Raw genomic sequence first — 17,629 nt, forward strand, 5'->3', positions numbered from 1 at the left:
TGTGCAGAGCCAGTCCCAGGATCCAGCCCCTAAGGAAAGAAGTCACTGCCATTCCTAAGATAATGGTGGAGAAGGAAACTAGACAACTGCACTTGTCAATCCACAAATTCAGTCCTGGGTTGGAAAATTGTCCCACCTTAGGATAAGAGAGATTCAAGAACACAAATATAAATGGCAATAGAGAAATTTATTTTGATACCTAATAGTGAAAGAGTGAGAATTTATTTGCTGCAGAAATGGACATGGTTGATGGACAGGAATTGAGAACCCTTTAAAGAGTACAATATGATTAGGCTTCCGATTTTAGGTTTTAACCAATAAACATCGAGAAAACAGCCCTGGCACAAATAAAAATTAAATAGTGTTTGTTCAGTAAATACCAGAAAAACTCTGGAAATGGTTTTTTGTACCTAAGAGCTTGTCTACATGGAGCAGTAATGTGGACTATGAGGCTGTGATTTCTAAAGCACAGTAAAGTGTTGCACATTAATTGGTCTAGGTAGATCCTGCTCATGCACACTAATCATTCCCTAGTGTGCTTTAACATAGTACTATTTGAAACAGAGAGATTACTTATTGCTGTATTACAACTAATGTATATAATATACATTACTCAATGCAGTATATACACAGAGGAAAGTCCCCCAAAAAAACCATTTTTGACATCTAAGTAGAACTCAAAAATTGCTAAAAATAAACCCTCAACAATGAAATTAATAAAATCCCCAAACCAGAAGCCCTAAAAATGATTAATGTTGTTTACACTGAATATTTAATACTAATGTGCTTCTCCTTGCAAAATGCATCCAAAGCTAATTACCAATAGAGTTCGTGGTTCTTGCCCTTGGCCAGTATCTAAATCTGGACTGATCAAAGAGGAAAAGATGTAGTGGCTCCTACATGGTTATTAGTGGATTGTGATGCGTATAATAGGATTAGTACATATTTGATACAGTTGACAAGTTGAATTTAGCAAATGAAATACCCTGACATTCAGTACCAGATTGGAAGATATTGGCAAGGAAACATGAAAATGTCTATCTGTGTTCGAAATAGTATATATGACCTTTCACCCTACAACACATTTTGGGCTACTTGTACCTTGTACTGTAGTAGTAAAAACTGGATTTTTTAAAAGGACAGTGGCAAATTTTATGAAGATTGCTGCATGTATATTGCAGTGGTGTACTCCAAGAATGTCCTCTCTGTATTGCTATTACAGTTTTTAAAAATAATTTTCCTGTGTCCTAAGGAACCTTTTCCACTAGTGGTATTGGCCATGGTATCATAGGTATTTTACATTATCTTATTGTTTCTTGAAATAAAAAATTAGAACATTTTTGGTAGCCAAAGAGTATAGACAACATGTATTGCATATACATGGCCGTATTCTGGGATGGGCTGCACATTTATTGGTGGTCGGAACATACTACTAGTTGTGAAATGGAAACACACCGCTGATTAAATGTGCCCAATTCCTGACAGGCACAAAATTGGAAGATCTTGGGGAGAGGGGTGTCTTGTTTTTGGCAGGAGCATTCCACACAGTTATTTAAAAGGCTGGGGCAAGGGTAATTTTAGACCCACTGCTACTACAACTCACAAGCAAAGCTAAAAAGAAAGAACAGATTTTTGTGCACATCAGCTGCATCAATTATTCCAGGGCAGTGCAAGAATAACTCATGTGCAGGACTCTGCAGACAGTCATGAGGCCATTTCACGAATGGCTTGTCAGGTAGATGTGGTAATATTTGTTACATCTGGTCACATTTCACATGATTTGAAGTGGTTTTTAATCCATTGAATGTGTCATTCTTGCTTGTGGTGCATTCTGTAGCAGGAAAGCCCTGACATAAGGTGCATGTTGTGCCTGGAGCAAAAACCCTGGCCCTGAGGGAGACCTGAGTTTAATAGTAACCTCAGCACTCCCATAATCTGGGCTGACAGAAGTGTTCTGACATAAAACTCATTTTGGGGGGCTTAGGTGTGATTCTCCATTGTTCTTAATGCTGCTCAATGCATAGAGCAATTTGTTAATTTCCCCATCATCGTTGGACACAGTGATATATAATTCAGATCATCCTCTTAATTGAAGAGAAAACCCTAAGTCAATGTACAACTATAATTTCAGATTTCATCCTTTGTCCAACATGTTCCTGGTCTCCCATGACTGGACTAGTCCCATCTTGAAAAAAGCACTTCTTCTTCTTTCTGAAGTTGAGTGGAGGGGTTACTAAATGGTTTATGAAGAGAAACCACAAAACACATGCTGTGTGATTCGAAACATCAGTGTACAGTATTCATTCCTCAATTGTTTCTGGCTTGCTGTAGAGTCTCTTGCTGTGTAAGACGTGTGCTGTGTTTTGATCGACATCGTCCTTCTGTGCACTGCAAAACTCAGCATACTTAGGGTACCGGATGTCTATGCAATGACACAGTCTTCCTGGGACAGTTCATTAAATGACATCGGGAAGCTGGGGCATCAATCCTATTTCAGACAACCACTGTGAGACTGACGATAGTTAAAGAATTTTCGAATGTCCACAATGTACTTAAGGGATGAAATCCCAGCCCCATTGAAGTCAATGGCAAAACTCCCTGTGGTGGGGTGTAATACCCCTTTAAGGGACAGTCTAGCACTACAAGCCAAGCAACCTGAGCTCAGTCAAGGAGTGCCTGCCCCACCCTGCGGCTGGGCTATATAAGCAGGAAAAAGAAGCTGAGCGAGAGAGAAGGACCAGAAGCCACACTTTCGGCTATGGGTTGCAGGACCCTCAGGCATTAGCCTGATCTGCTTCATAGAGGCTTTGTTTTCTGGCTATAAGTTTGGTTGCTCTGATTCAAGGCACTTGAACTTGATTAAGCTGCTCCCCCCCCTGACTTGAGACCTATGGGAAATGGAGAAAGCCTGCCTCCTAGAGCAATAAGAGAACTGGAAACTCTGCTGGCCAAGGTTGGTTTGGAGGCCTTGTAAAAGGGCACTTTGGGTGGTTTTGGTTAGCTTGGTTTTGGCCTACCGTTCTATAATCCTGTACGCTTCCATTGACCTCAGTTGGGCAAGGATTTCTCTGTTAAGTGTTACTGCTTTCTAAACAAAGTTTAAATAGTGTGCTAAACACAGACATCTCAGAAGTGATTACACCTGAAAATTTCAATCCTCTTTTTCTATTTTCATTGCCTGAACAAATAGCAAAGCCCATCTTATTCTGCTTTCTCTGCGTCTTTGGTTAGCATCTCCAGAAACTTGGACACAGTAGTCTGTGGTTTTCGCTTCAGACAGAGAATCAATGGAATTAAGTAAGGATGTATTTTTCCCTTTGGATGCTTGTAGCCATTATTGGGGGAGTTTTCATTTTTGATGAACCTTCATCTATTAATATTGATTCCTTTAGTTCTTCCTTTATTTTTCTCCCTCTATTTCTGCACTTGCAGCATTAGTAGTGAACCTTTGAGTGTAAATCTGTCCAGAGGAATATACCAGGGTGAAGCATTTCAACCATTTCACTAAATTGCTCATTTAGTGCTACGCTGAAGGTAATGTTATCTCTTATCAAGTTCAAGTCTTCGCCTTTAAGATGTTTTTATGAGGGTAATCAGTGGATGATCCTTACTATTTGGGGGATGGCAAAGATAGAGACAGTTCCTAAGTGAAGCTGATCTTCAAGATCAGCTGGTAGATCTTAACAAGTACATATTATAACAGCTATATTTCCAGGATCATGATGGCATCAAAATCGTTTCTTTGCAGGATCATCAGACTCAGTATTCTGCTCTTCCATTTCAATAGACAAAGTTACTTTCAGTGACACATTTGATGTAGAAGAATCCAAAGAAACTGATTTTTCTGCCCGTTTGAGATGGACACAAATGCTATCTTTTGACTTAACTCTTGACAATGTATACATTTTACTGTAGAAGAAGAATATGTTTTCTTTGCTGCAGGCCATTGAATCACTTGTTTCCTACCATTTCCTTCAACTTTAGGGATGTGGAGTCAGATAAAGTCATAAAGTGATAATTTCTTGTGGCACCTTATAGACTAACACATTTATTTGGGCATAAGCTTTTGTGGGCTAAAACCCACTTCATCAGATGCATGGAGTGGAAAATACGGTAGGCAGGTATAAATACACAGTACATGAAAAGATGGGAGTTGCCTTACCAAGTGAGGCATCAGTGCTAACGAGACAATTCAATTAAGGTGGAACTTGATAAGGCAACTCCCATCTTTTCATGTACTGTGTTTATACCTATCTACTGTATTTTCCACTCCATGCATCTGATGAAGTGGGTTTTAGCCCACAAAAGCTTATGCCCAAATAAATTTGTTAGCCTCTAAGGTGCCATAAGTACTCCTCGTTGTTTTTGCTGATACAGACTAACACTACTACCACTCTGAAAAGTGATGATTGATCATCCGTTTGCAGTATTAATCAGCAGCTTTCATATTTACACTAGTTAGAACGAGAAACAACCACCCAGTGAATTCGGCACTGTGAAGATTGAAAAATTACATGAGCTCTGGCTTTGTACAGAGCCATGTTTCAGATGCCCTGTTCACCTTCTAGAAATGTCCAGATTCTGGAAAATCGAGTACCCTCACAGTTCACAACTCCACCCTCCCGCTTGTGAGTCTGTACATTAGAGGAGAGTGATACATACATATTCGGTAGTTCATTATAGTGCAGTGTTTAGACCTGTGTTCTTACAGAACCACAGTCTCTATGGTTTGAGCTGCAGTGCCTCTGCAGAGATCCAGCCTTCAGGAAAGTGCTGTAACAGTGTAGGCTGAGGCATAGTCTAACAGTGAATCTGAAATGGCCCCAGGCTTTAGTGATAACCCCTTCATTAACATGGAGCAACAAATCATACCACTTCCCTTGTTCCTAATTGGAAGTGCCACACTGGCATACTGGCTTAGCTTTTGACTGGTTCATTTAACCTCAGCAAGAGAGCAGAGAATGCTCTGAAACACAATGTTAAAACCCATTCAGCCACCCACTCTCAGCAAAGCACAGAAGTTTCTGACTTTGGATTTCGTGAGCTCTGTGGGGGTATATTTACGCAATGCCCAGAGCTAGCAATAACACCTGACATTTTAATAATACCTGACAGTTCTGTTCGGCCTTTCTTCCTACAGTGCTGTACAAAATATATAAGCACACATACAGGAATCATTTCTCCCATCAGTGAAATGGAGCCGCTTTTAATTATATATATATATATATATATATATATATATATATATATATGCACCTGTGTAGATACCTTGCATTTTGCATAGGGTTGGCAGTGCAATCTGGCTCATCGCTGTCACTCCGTTGTTTGTCTTTTACATTACATGGGCTCCCTAGCAACTGCACGAAGGATTATGGAGTATCTCTCTGCTTCTGCTGTAAGCCTAATAGTGCTGGCTGTGGGAGTGTTTACTAGGTCCCTCAGCCCTATAGAGAGAATCAGGCTACTTCTTTCTCCTCTCTTCTGACAATCTTAATGAAACAGGCAGTGAAGAATATTTGGGGTGGTGGGGGGAACCTGTGTTGATTGCTCATAGGAGGCACTGATTTTGGCGTGTTCATCGTTCTAGTCAAGGTCCTGTATAGGGGGAGGGAAAATGGCTGATATCTTGTGGAAAACACACTAATAGCATCTCTCATAAATGCTAAGTGCCTATATTTGGCCCCTATAAATGGGGAGGTTGCCCTTGGCCACAGGGTTTTCAAGTCCCCACAGCTGGCTAAGAGTATCTCTCGAAATCAACTCACCCTCTCAGAATGGATAAGGGGTTTTTATGATTCCTTCTTGTTAGTTCTTCTAGGATGCCTATCAGACCATCTCACAAACCCACAGAATCTATTTCTAGGGTAGAATTACTTTTTTTTTTTTCTTTTCAATTTTTTTCTTTTTTTTTTTTTTTAATGCTTTCTGTTCTTATGCTGGAGAAACATTTTGAGAGCATGTTGTTATGTCCAGATTCTGCACATGAGTGCTATGGGGTGCTGAACATCTTTAATCCACGTTGATTTCAGTGGGAGTCGAGGCTAGTCAATACCTTGCAGGATCCACCCCCTGGTTTGCATAGGATATAGTGTGTCTGCGATGAGCTACAAGTATTCATTCGGCTTGCAAAGTTTAATTTCCACATGCAGTTTGTGCTGTTCCAGCAGCACAATATGCAAGAAAATCTACAATTTTATCACCATGTAGGTCTAATCCTTTGTTTGAAAAATGTGATGATTATTGCTATTATTTCATAATGTCAAACGTGTGCGAGGCACTGTACAGACATGTAGAACAATGATCTTTTCCCATATCGAATTATCTTCAGCCACCTTCAGACAGCATGAAAAATAATATTCCCATGAGTCACCAAGAATCTGCACCCTGTTTAATACTTTCAGAATATAAGGAAATGACGCACCTGACCACGCATGTATTTTTAAAAGTAAATATCAAAGTGACTTTAACATTAGTCATCACATACGCATTGCATAGTGTATAGTCACATAAAATATTTGTGTTCAAATACTATGGTAATGAGAGCCATATAAAAAGGGAGCTGAGATTAGACAGCTATTTTGACATTATTACTAGTTTCCCAAACTTGCCAGGTGAAAGTTATAATAGTAAATGTTTTTATACCAAAACATAAAGTGTCCCTCTAGCAAGTGGACTGGAAAAATGGTATGTCAAAAGCACTATAATGCAATTAATCTCCATTCCTAAAAATATTTCTATTCTGCGGGATAAACCAAACAGACTAATCTTAGATGCATAGACATGCATTTTATAGTGTCTCATTTGCAAGATCTTTTATTTGTTGTTCTAATTTTTCTTCTTCTTTGTTGATGATGTATTTTAAATGCCAGTTAATTTTTCAGACTTGTCAACTGCTTATTTGTTAATGCCAACACACTTCTTAATCATACTCGCATGGTATTATTTTCAATATTAGGGTAGTTTAAAAAATAATTGTGTGCGGTAGCAGAAGAACTCAGTGCTAGGTTGGAACAAGGCACCAAAGATAGGTTAACCCCAAAGGTCACGCTTGACTTGAGTGAAAAAGGACACTAATTTATTTTCATACATTTTCAAATGATAATATTCTTAAATCACTTACTAGTAAAACCTGTTATGGAACTGACCAATAGCATAACATGTTGTAATGAGCTAGCCCTACCCCATTAGCTGGATTGCAGGGGGATGTGGATCAAGAGAGACGCTGTGGGAGTAGGATTGAAACAAAGTGTTTCTGTTCTGGTGGTGGGTGGTGCAGCCTGTTACCAGCCTGCTAAGGGTGTAGTTGCATGTAAGTCAGGTTAATTTTTAGACAGTGTGGTTTTGCCTCATTTCTTCAGATACCCTTGATATACAACATATTCTGTTAGCCCAAGCTGTCTGAGGTGCAAACCTCCCCATAGCTAAATCCAACTCACAGGGAGGAAACCACACTGTTTCCAGATGCATGCGGAGCTGACATGCTAGGCAGAGAGAGACTTCCCTGCTCTAAATATATGGCAAGAGTGTACGGTTGCCAACACTCCAGGATTGTCCTGGAGTCTCCAGGAATTAAAGTTTTAATGTTTAATTCAAGATTATGTCATGTGATGAAACCTCCAGGAATACATCCAACCAAAATTGGCAACCCTACAAGAGTGTGGCCAGTAGTTCAAAAGCCAGGTATCCTCAAGGTGATCGTTATGTTCAGGTCAAGTCTTTGGGCTTGTCTACACAGGGGTTTTAAAGCAGATCAAACCAAGTTAAACCAAGTTAAGTTTGAAAATGGTTGCGTACACACAACACAGTCCATGACTGCCACTAGCTCCACGTTTGCCACGAACTCTGGTGTCTGGTTGCCAAGTGCATCAGGTTTGCTGTGCATTGAATTAGTGGAGTCTGCTGTTTGTGTGGATTCAATTGCTGCACACCACTTTTTTTTTTGCATGCTTCCAACAGCTATCCCACAGTGCTTAGCAAATCAATCATTACTGACCGGTCCTCTGGTGTCAAGTTCTCAGGACATCTCCTCCTCCCTTTAAAAACTGGTGCAGAGCCAGAATTTGCCCATTTGCTCCTGGATCTAAGTGTATCAGCATTCTTGCAATACAACCATGACAGCACTCCAGAAGCCCTACAGCATGCTTCGTGCAGCTGATTGGAGGCATGCTGAGACTCTGGATCTCCTGGCCGTGTCGGTGCAGGAAGCTCTTGAGGCCAGTCACCAGAATAAAGACCTGTTTGTGGCTGTTCCCAAGCACACGTCCAAGAGGGGTTATGACAGGGATGCTGACTAGTGCTGGATAAAGAGCAAGCAGCTCAGGAGTAAGTATATTGAAATGAGGGACAAAAGGAGACAATCTGGCAGGGGATATGTGACCTGTCCATTTTATGGTGAACTGGACAGAATCTTACATTATTATATAGCACGACCCTGCCAACCATGTGGCGCCTGCTGGCCGCACTCTCCCCCACACTGAGAATGACCAGCAAGGCCCACCGAGGTTGAGCAGGAGGATGCTGGAGAGGAGCTTTCCTCTGAGAGCCAGGATCTTCTGGAGACCCAAGACCCTGACATCAGCCAGCTGGAAAGCCAGCAGCAATCACGCCCTGCTGCAACGTACCCCAATTCCTGCCAGGCATCAACCAATCCCAAGTCCTAGCCAGAAACCCAGGCCAGGACTGAAAAGGCAGAACCCCTGGCGGGAACTTGGTCATGTAAGTACCTATCATTTCAATTTATTATTTAGTATTATTGTGCTATACAGCCGTTCTGCCTTCTGCTCTGGGTGCCCCATGGCCACAGCCAATTTAGACAGATGAGAGCTAGGAGCTCTTCTGAGAATCCAGCCCTCGCCTCCCTCTGTAAACTCACGCTGCCCGTTCGGCCCCACTGTACATGTTTCCAAAACGGTGGCTGCTTCGCCTGGGCAATTCATACTCCTGGAGGAATTCTGCGCCAAAAAAATTAAAAATTCTGCGCTCAGTATTTTAAAATTCTGCAAAATTCTACATATTTTATTTGTCAAAATAACACAATATAATCACGCCAGTTTCAATTATTTTGGTAATTTATTTCAAAATACCTGTCAGCAACTATGTCTGTAACAATACAGACAACAAAAAAGATTCCCCCAAGAGTAGAAAGATAAACCCCTACGATAACCTACCTCCTGTTTCTCTGTTATGCTTTGTCGGCCGCCTCAGTCTGGGAGTGTCACACGTGCCAGCTGGGCACATCATGGGGGAAAACTCTGCCCCTCCAGTCTTTTAGTGGATTCTTGGTTTTTTGCCCTGCCCCGTAGGGTTACAATTTTTCAAGTTGCCCAAATAGAGGGTACTGTCAGGGGAAGGGAGGGAGGGAGAACTGGGGTGGGTGGGCACAGTTGTGGGGGTGCTGAAGGGGTGGGTTTGTGTACTCGGAGGCAGTATTTGGGGGGTGCCAGTGATGATATTTTGGGGTGCTAGAGGAGTAGGTGTATGTACTGAGAGGGAGTATTTGGAGGATGTTGGAGAGGGTATTTGGGGGGTGCTGGAGGGGTGTGTGTGTACTGGGAGGGGAGTATTTGGGGGCACAGGAGAGGGCTGCGCAGGGTCCCCCGGCCCAGACACCTGCACTCCCTCCCCCAGATCCCAGTTGTGGGGTGCCCCCCGGCCCAAATGCCCCCATTTCCCTCTGCCTCCGAGCTCAGACACAGGCTCCACTACACGCAGCTTCGTTACTGTCCCACTTTGGGGATGTGGTGAAGCCCCTCACTTCCTCACCCTTTGCGAGAGCCAGCGCAGCCAGGTCTCCTGGGCCCTCTCCCATCCTTGGGAGGATGAGGATCAGGCCCAGCAGCCAGAGCATGCAGAGCTGCAGGGCCTCCAGCCCCACCAGGCAGGGCGCACCTTTCAGTGTGGGACCACAGCCCACACGCTGCCTCCTTCATTCAGGGCGTGCTGGGAACCACAGCCCACCTGCATCTCCCATTCAGGCACACTGTGAGCTGGGGAGCTGGGCTCTGCTGGGTCCAGCAGCTCTGCAGCGCCAATTTTGTGGGGGGAAGATGAAATTCTGCACAAATTCTGCATTGCGCAGTGGTGCAGATTTCCCCCAGGAGTAAATTCCCCTCTGTCTCATGCTAAAGCCATGACTTTCAACAGTTTTCAGCACTGTGGCCCATCTGCCTACTTTCCTTTCCTCTTCCCTCATCTGTCCTGCCCAGTGAATTCTTCCCCCTGCAACTCTGTTCATCAGACCAAAATGGCAGCTGGCAGCATGGCACAGCCTCTCCGCCACCTCCCCTGCCACAGCACATTTGGATAATGAAAAAAATCATTTGTACAAAATAATTTGTACAAAAAGGAAGTATGGTCAGTGTTCATGCGTGCCCAGTAAAGGTACAAAGGTGCAAACAGTCCTGTTCCCTGCTGAGGTGTAACTGCCCTGTAAAACGCATTGTAGCTGACAATCATTGCAGGGCCCTATCTATTTTTCTCTGCACTTTCTCCATGTCTGTAGGGGAGGTAAAGCAAAACTTAAAACTGAGTAGTTGCTCGAGTTTTGGGTTGCACATTATAAGGCATAGCGACAAGCCCATGCCTCTGGTATAATTTGCAAGCCGCTTCTGCTCCTGCAACACTTCTGGGGAGAACCATCCTGGTGCATAATTTCAGTGTATGTCACTGGTCTGCCCTTTGCCTTTTTGAATAAGGCCTTCTCTGTCTCCTAGTCACCCAGCTTAGTGTAATGTCATCAAGACTAAGGATGACCTAAAGGGCATGTAGAGGGGGTTACTATCTGGCTTGGCTCCCCCCATAACCTCTCATAACCCCTCTGCAAACCAAAATGAAAGCATAATTTGACCCACCCCACCTCCTAACCCACACAGCGGCAAATAGCATATACAGCAGACAGACATCCCGGTGCACCCAGCACCTCCTCACATGCCCACTGCTTACCATCTCTGAGGTTCCCCCAAGGCTGGGAAGATCCTAAGGGAGGTAAAGTCATGTATGCATACTAAAAAATTCTATCATGCCCTGTATGAAATGTGAACAATAAGTGACTTTTTCCCCCATACTTCCAAGGCACCTACAACAAGCAAACCATCAAGGACCATGCCTTTATCTACTGCTGGTAGGCAAGCCAACCTGAGGAGGTGGGAAAGTAAGACTCTGTTCAAGAGGTTTGTAGAGCTTATGATAGAGTCCCAGGGGAAGACCGCACTGGCTGAGAAGTGCAGGCAGTACACGGCGACCCAGACAGAGAAGGAAATGAAGCTCTCCCAAGAGATCATGGCAGTGGCCAAGAACAGTGTTACAGAGGCCAAGGACAGCATCCCCATGGCCAAGGACAGCATGGAAAAAGACAGGGAGATGCAAGACAACTTATGGATGCTATCTGGATCCAGAATCCTCTCCTCCAAAACATGCTACTGCCAGGCCAGCGGTCCCTTCAGTCCTGTAACCCAGGATTTAGCCACATCCTTCAGCCCCTAGACAATAGTGGCTACTGGGACCATCAACAATTCCTCCCCTCTTTACCCATTCTTCACTTATCCCAGAGACCATTCTCCTCTCAGATCCATCATCTGCCCACCAAGAAGACTGGCTTCTGGAAGCCCAGCACTTTTGACTCCTGCAATGCACCTGCAAATTTTGAGCTGTGGTATTCAACCCCAGAACCCCCACATGCAAGAAAAGGCAGAAGGAAGACCTATATGTGCCTGTAACTTTAAGCTACCACCACCACCGTCTTGTTAGTTTTGCACTTTTTGCACTGTTGCGCTTTCAGTTTGGTTTGCACTGTTGCTTTGTTTAAAGATTTGCTTTTTGTTAGTCAGTGAGTAGATTGTTCTGGTAAATGTATTTTCAAATAAAAAACTATTATTTATCCATCAGTTCAATTAAACTTTATTTTTGATCTTGTTTTTGTCCCTTCATAATAAAAACCTTTTAAAATCCATTTTGGTCCATTATGACTCATCACTGCATATAACACACAAAATCCTTTAAATGAAGCTAAAATAATCCATACGGCTTCACAAAAGTATGTAGGCAATGTCTCACTTCCACCACCCATAAGCAATACCGGACTGTTCACAGTCTATCTCACCCCCACAGGGATTAGCAGCTGAATGCACAGCTACACATGTTCAACCATGAGACTCAAAATATGAACAATAGGCATCCCTGACAATATTCTCCCTGGCATTAGCATCCTCTATGGGATGCCATGCTGGCTGCTCAAACTGCCAAGCAAGCATCAGTACCTCAGCCTCCCACCAATCATTGAGACGTTCCCCTTTGGTCTCACAAATATTGAGCAGCGCACAGCACAAAGCTATAATGGTCAGGACATTTTTTTCTGCTGCTTCCAAATGATTCTGTGACAGAGTGCTGAGAGCTAACAGCTGTCCCAGCACTCTGATCACTTAAGCTCTGATTAGTTCCCCCTAGAGCAGTGCTTCTCAAAGTCGGGCCGCCGCTTGTTCAGGGAAAGCCCCTGGCAGGCCAGGCCAGTTTGTTTACCTTCCACGTCTGCAGGTTCGGCCGATCGCGGCTCCCATTGGCTGCGGTTCGCCGCTCCAGGCCAATGGAGGTGGCAGGGGGCGGCGGCCAACATATCCCTTGGCCCACGCTGCTTCCCGCAGCCCCCATTGGCCTGGAGCAGTGAACCGCGGCCAGTGGGAGCCGCGATCATCCGAACCTGCAGATGCGGAAGGTAAACAAACTGGCCCAGACCACCAGGGGCTTTCCCTGAACAAGCGGCGGACCGGCTTTGAGAATCACTGTCCTAGAGAACACTTGACTGAGGAATGAAGTACTTACCTAATCTGACTGGGGGCTGGGAGCATTAAGGAGCTAATTGTGCTGTCAGCTGGGAGGGGTAGTTAAAAACAGAAACACAAAGGGGAAAGGGGAAGGCTAGCAGAGCTGAGACAGAAGGGATCTTAGGAGGATGAGATCTCTCCCTGGAGATTGGGCTGATGTCTGAAGAACGCTGTCGATAGAGCTGCTATATGGGATTGTGACAGTGGCAGTCATAGTAATAATCCCATAGAGGTGTTAACAAACAAGAGGCGTACAACACTGTGTGGAATTGCAGGACAGGAGTGGAACCTGCCCTGTTACAGATTCCTTAAGCATCAAAATCTGCATTTCAAATGGCCAAATACATAGTCGACCACCACTCTGCAGTCACTCAGGCAACAGTTAAAATATTCCTTCTTCCTGTCCAAGTGGCTGGTGAATGGCTTTTTTAACCCTTTGTTCACTAGGGAAGCAGAAGATAAGCTGTGTTTCCCAAAATAATCGGACCAGTCTCCACACCACTAATGTCCATAGTGGTCCAAGGGTAAACACCCCTTTCTCCATTAATTTAAATAGAACTGAGTTCTGAAAGATCCTCGCATCATAGACCCCCTCAGACCCAGCTAGCTAGTACCTTAATGGCATAGCAGACCTGCATGAGACTGGTCCCAACGGTTCATCTCCCCAAGCCGAACTGGTTGGCTACAGACCAGTTACATTCTGGGGTGGCCAGCTTCCAGATGTTAATGATGACCTGCTTCTCTACAGGTATGGGGCACTGCATGTTGGTATGCTGTCACTGCAGCTCTGCACAGATCTCAATCAAGGTAGCCCTCCCCATCCCAAAGAATCTCCTTCCTTAGAGGTTTTGAAGGTCAGGCTTGACAAAGCCCTGGCTGGGATGATTTAGTTGGGAATTGGCAGGGGTAAAAGTAACTTAAAGGATTTACCGGTATGCCGGAATCCTGCACAGGGGGCGTGGCCTCAACTGGAAGAGGTGGGGGCTTTAAATACCTGGGCCCTTTAAATCACCCCCAGAGCTACCAGCTGCAGAGGCGGCTGGGAGCCCCAGGGCTCAGAGGTGATTTAAAGGGCCCGGGGCTCCCTGCAGTGGACGGAGCCCCGGGCCCCTTAAATCACCACCATAGCCCTGCCACTGCTACCCTAGGACTCCGGCAGCGGGGCTCAGGAGGCAATTTAAATGGCCCAGGGCTCCGTCCTCTGCAGGGAGCCCCGGGCCCTTTAAATTGCCAGCCTGGGGAAGCCGGTCCGGTCCAGCATGACGTACTGGCTCTTGCCAGTATGCCGTACTGGACCGTACTGGCTTACTTTCACCTCTGGGGATTGGCCCTGCTTTGAGCAGGGGGTCAGACTAGATGACCTCCTGAGGTCCCTTCCAACCCTGATATTCTATGATTCTATGATGACTTCAGTGGACATTGAATTAGACCCAATAGGGGCTGCACACCAATATTAAATTATTACTGTGTGTGGCTATGGAGACATATATAACCAATTGTCAACAATTGTAGAAAGAAATGAAAACTGAGTTGCAGCACTTAAAGATTGGGGAAGCCAAAAGCAGTTGTACGAGGGTTAAAAAAAACAAAACAAAAAACTATATGTAAGTGTAGTGTAGAAAGGGGTAGTTTTAAAACTGTTGGATCCCAAGTAATTTTATTCTAAAAATGGTTAGTTTAGAGAAACAAGAAATGGTAGGCCAGCTCTATTCTCTTACTGCCAGCTCAGGGATATGTCTCCCATTATTTAGTCACAAGGGCTTTTTTCCATACTTTAGGGGACATCCATGATCAAGCAAAATAAGCACAATTATTAACCATACCTATTTTAGTATTAAAGACAGGAAAAGAAAATGTTAGACAAAACACAAATAATAAATTAGTTACTTCTGTTACAAACTCTTGTGTATGTCTCTCTGTGGAGAGAGTTTAACAGAAATTACACCTTTGAGAGTGGACCGCATCTGAGGGGCTCTTTTCCCTTCGTAAGTGAAGACCAAAGTATATTGTTGTCCACAATTACTGTGAATTCAGTTTTAGTATCTTATTAGATGTTTAAAACTGTTTTCATATGAGCAAAATAATTTGTTTAAGGGCAAATGAAATCTGTCTAGTTATTAATAATAACCTAAACAGTTTCTTGGAGGAAACGTTGTGAGCAATCTCTGCACAATAAGACTTGTTACTCATCATCAGCACCTCAAGTTCTTTGACATTGTGGACCAGAAACTTTTTGAATCCTGTGGGCAGCATGTGTTTCATCTTTCTATTGCTACCATAACCAATGTTGGGCATCAAGATTTGGCCCTTGAACCTCCTGCGAGCTCTGTTATCGATACCTCTTGGTTTACGCCAGTTGCACTTGATCTTGACATAACGATCTGACTGATGGCGAATGAACTTCTTGGTTCTCTTCTTGACGATCTTAGGTTTCACCACGGGTCTGAGGGCAGACATAGCGTCTACAGCAAGGCTCCCACTTCCACTGGCCAACACAGTGGCTTATGCAACCACTTTAAATTGGGATTTCCAGTGTGATCTTGGTTGACTAGAGGTGAACCTCAGATACAATTCCTAATGGCGGCCACTCTGAGAGGCAGCGCCGCTGAGAAAACACACCTCTCTCAGGCTTGTTTAGATTCAAGCTGGTTGTTGTCACTTTCATTGGCATCATGCCTTCAGGGTTGGCTTAGCTGACACTTTCAGCTCTTGAATATGCAGTCCCTTTAATGAATATGCAACATTTCTTTAATTGCCTTTGTTCTTTTCCCAGTAAGAAAGATCCAGATAACGTTTAAAGTTAGTTTTAATTCTTTCTTTTTATTCAGTCCATTTTTGAGACTTGATTTTATTAGCATTTGAGAGGAAATGAAATTGTTTTCAAACTGTCCAAACATTCCTGTCCTTTATACACAAGTTTTTACCTCTCAAAAGAGACTTTTTAAATTAAATAACTCTTACAAAGACTTTAGTTTAAATATTTAATAGTTGTTGACTCTGCAGAACAATTTTTGGAACACCGATTTTCTTGTCTTCCTGAGTTGGTGAGGGTTTGCTTGTGCACTGCCAGTAACTAATTAATTCCACATTAATATAAGTATTTTGCACTTAAATGGCCTCTTACATTAGTAACTAGTTTAGCATCAAATGAGCTTGCTATATTTATACATACGACATATTATTCATACAACAATGCTATCGGACAGTTATTATATGAAGGTTTATATTTAGATATAAAATATTTGCAAATATACATTTTGAAAGCTTATGCCATCTTAAACATTTGAGAAACAACAAAGGTTTTCATCTTTAAGTAGAAACGTGAGTTGGAAGTAACCAGTATCTTCTGCAAAACATTCCTCACCATAAATGTTCCTCAAGTTCAAAGAAAAAAGACTTTAGGGTGTTTACAAAATAAATCAGTTTCAATAAGGATATTTCTGGAATTCTTTGTGCAGGTTTAAACTCAGGTTTTCCTTTGAAAAGAAAAGAAGGAGCTGGTGTAGGCTCACTTTACAAGTATATTTATGGCTCTGATAACACACCCTACATTCCTACTTACTCTACTTAAAACATGAATGGTCTGTCTTTGTAATGTTTGCTTGTCCTTGGGAGATAAAAGCAGAAACTTTCTGGAATTTCTTTGATTAGCTCTAAAACTTTGTAACATAAATAGCTAAATATATGTATTGTTGTATTTCCAAGCAACCTGGCTATAACATTCTTGTTGCTATATCTTAATATTTAGGAAAGGTGAAAACAAGTTTGAAATGAAGTTATAATTGTATTAATCTATTTTGCATTAATATTGAGGTCTCTTCCCCACATAAGAAGAAATATACTGTAGAAAACAGGTGATCTTCCTACTGTAGGCCAAATTCTATTCATTTTTACAATGAGATGACTAGGATTACATGGGTATAAATGAGCAGAATTTAGCCCATATGTTTAAAATCTGAGGCTGAATTCTGCAGTCCTTAACCAAGCAAAACTTCTGTTGGCATCGGTAACAGTTTTGCTCAACTGAGGACAGCAGAATTTGGCTCTGAATGTTTTTTTCTCCTTCAAAAATATAAATTGCCTTTTCTTCACATGCCTCCACCCTGCTCTGGATGACCTGCGTGCCTCTTGCTTTTGTTTCAGATACACAGCTTTTTCCCTCCTCCTCATCTTTCTTCAGAGAAAGCCTGGGGCTGATAAGAAAGGGTAGCAAACTGCTTATGCATGGCCAGCACTCTGCAGTTGCTCCCTGTGTGCCCCACACTGCCAGACACCTAGTAATGTCTTTCTCTACTTCCCCTTGTCCTGCTACTGTTGGCATAATTGCACAAAACAGATGTTAATCGGGCTTTGTATAGTCAGTACAAATGTCAAAACGTGCTGTGACCTCACTCAAAGTGTGGTAACTTTTACTGGTTTCAGAGAGGTAGCCGTGTTAGTCTGTATCTACAAAAAGAACAGGAGTACTTGTGGCACCTTAGAGACTAACACATTTATTTGGGCATAAGCTTTTGTGGGCTAAAACCCACTTCATCAGATGCATGGAGTGGAAAATACAGTAGGAATATATATATATATACACAGAGAACATGACAGTTGACAAGAAAGTGTGAGTAACAGTAGGGGGGGAAATTAGCATGGGGAAATAGTTTTTAGTTTGTGTAATGACCCATCCATTGATACACAAATTCTTGTCAACTGTTTACCACTACAAAAGTTTTTTTCCCTCCCGCTGATAATAGCCCACCTTAATTGATTTGTCTCGTTAGTGTTGGTATGGCAACCCCCATCTTTTCATGTTCTCTGTGTATATA

The 17,629-nt window shown here is 43.0% G+C and overlaps 1 protein-coding gene and 1 pseudogene across 3 annotated transcripts in view; one reads left to right on the plus strand and one right to left on the minus strand.

Moving 5' to 3' along the window:
• Window positions 1-17,629, plus strand: part of LOC112103180 (ecto-NOX disulfide-thiol exchanger 1) — a 490,675-nt gene that overhangs the window by 454,127 nt on the left and 18,919 nt on the right. The window lies entirely within an intron of this gene.
• On the minus strand, window positions 14,883-15,304 carry LOC113407892 (annotated as a pseudogene).

This window comes from Terrapene carolina, unplaced genomic scaffold (genome assembly GCF_002925995.2).
Source record: "Terrapene carolina triunguis isolate 2854851 unplaced genomic scaffold, T_m_triunguis-2.0 Scaffold17, whole genome shotgun sequence".
Classification (NCBI taxonomy): Eukaryota; Metazoa; Chordata; order Testudines; family Emydidae; genus Terrapene; species Terrapene triunguis.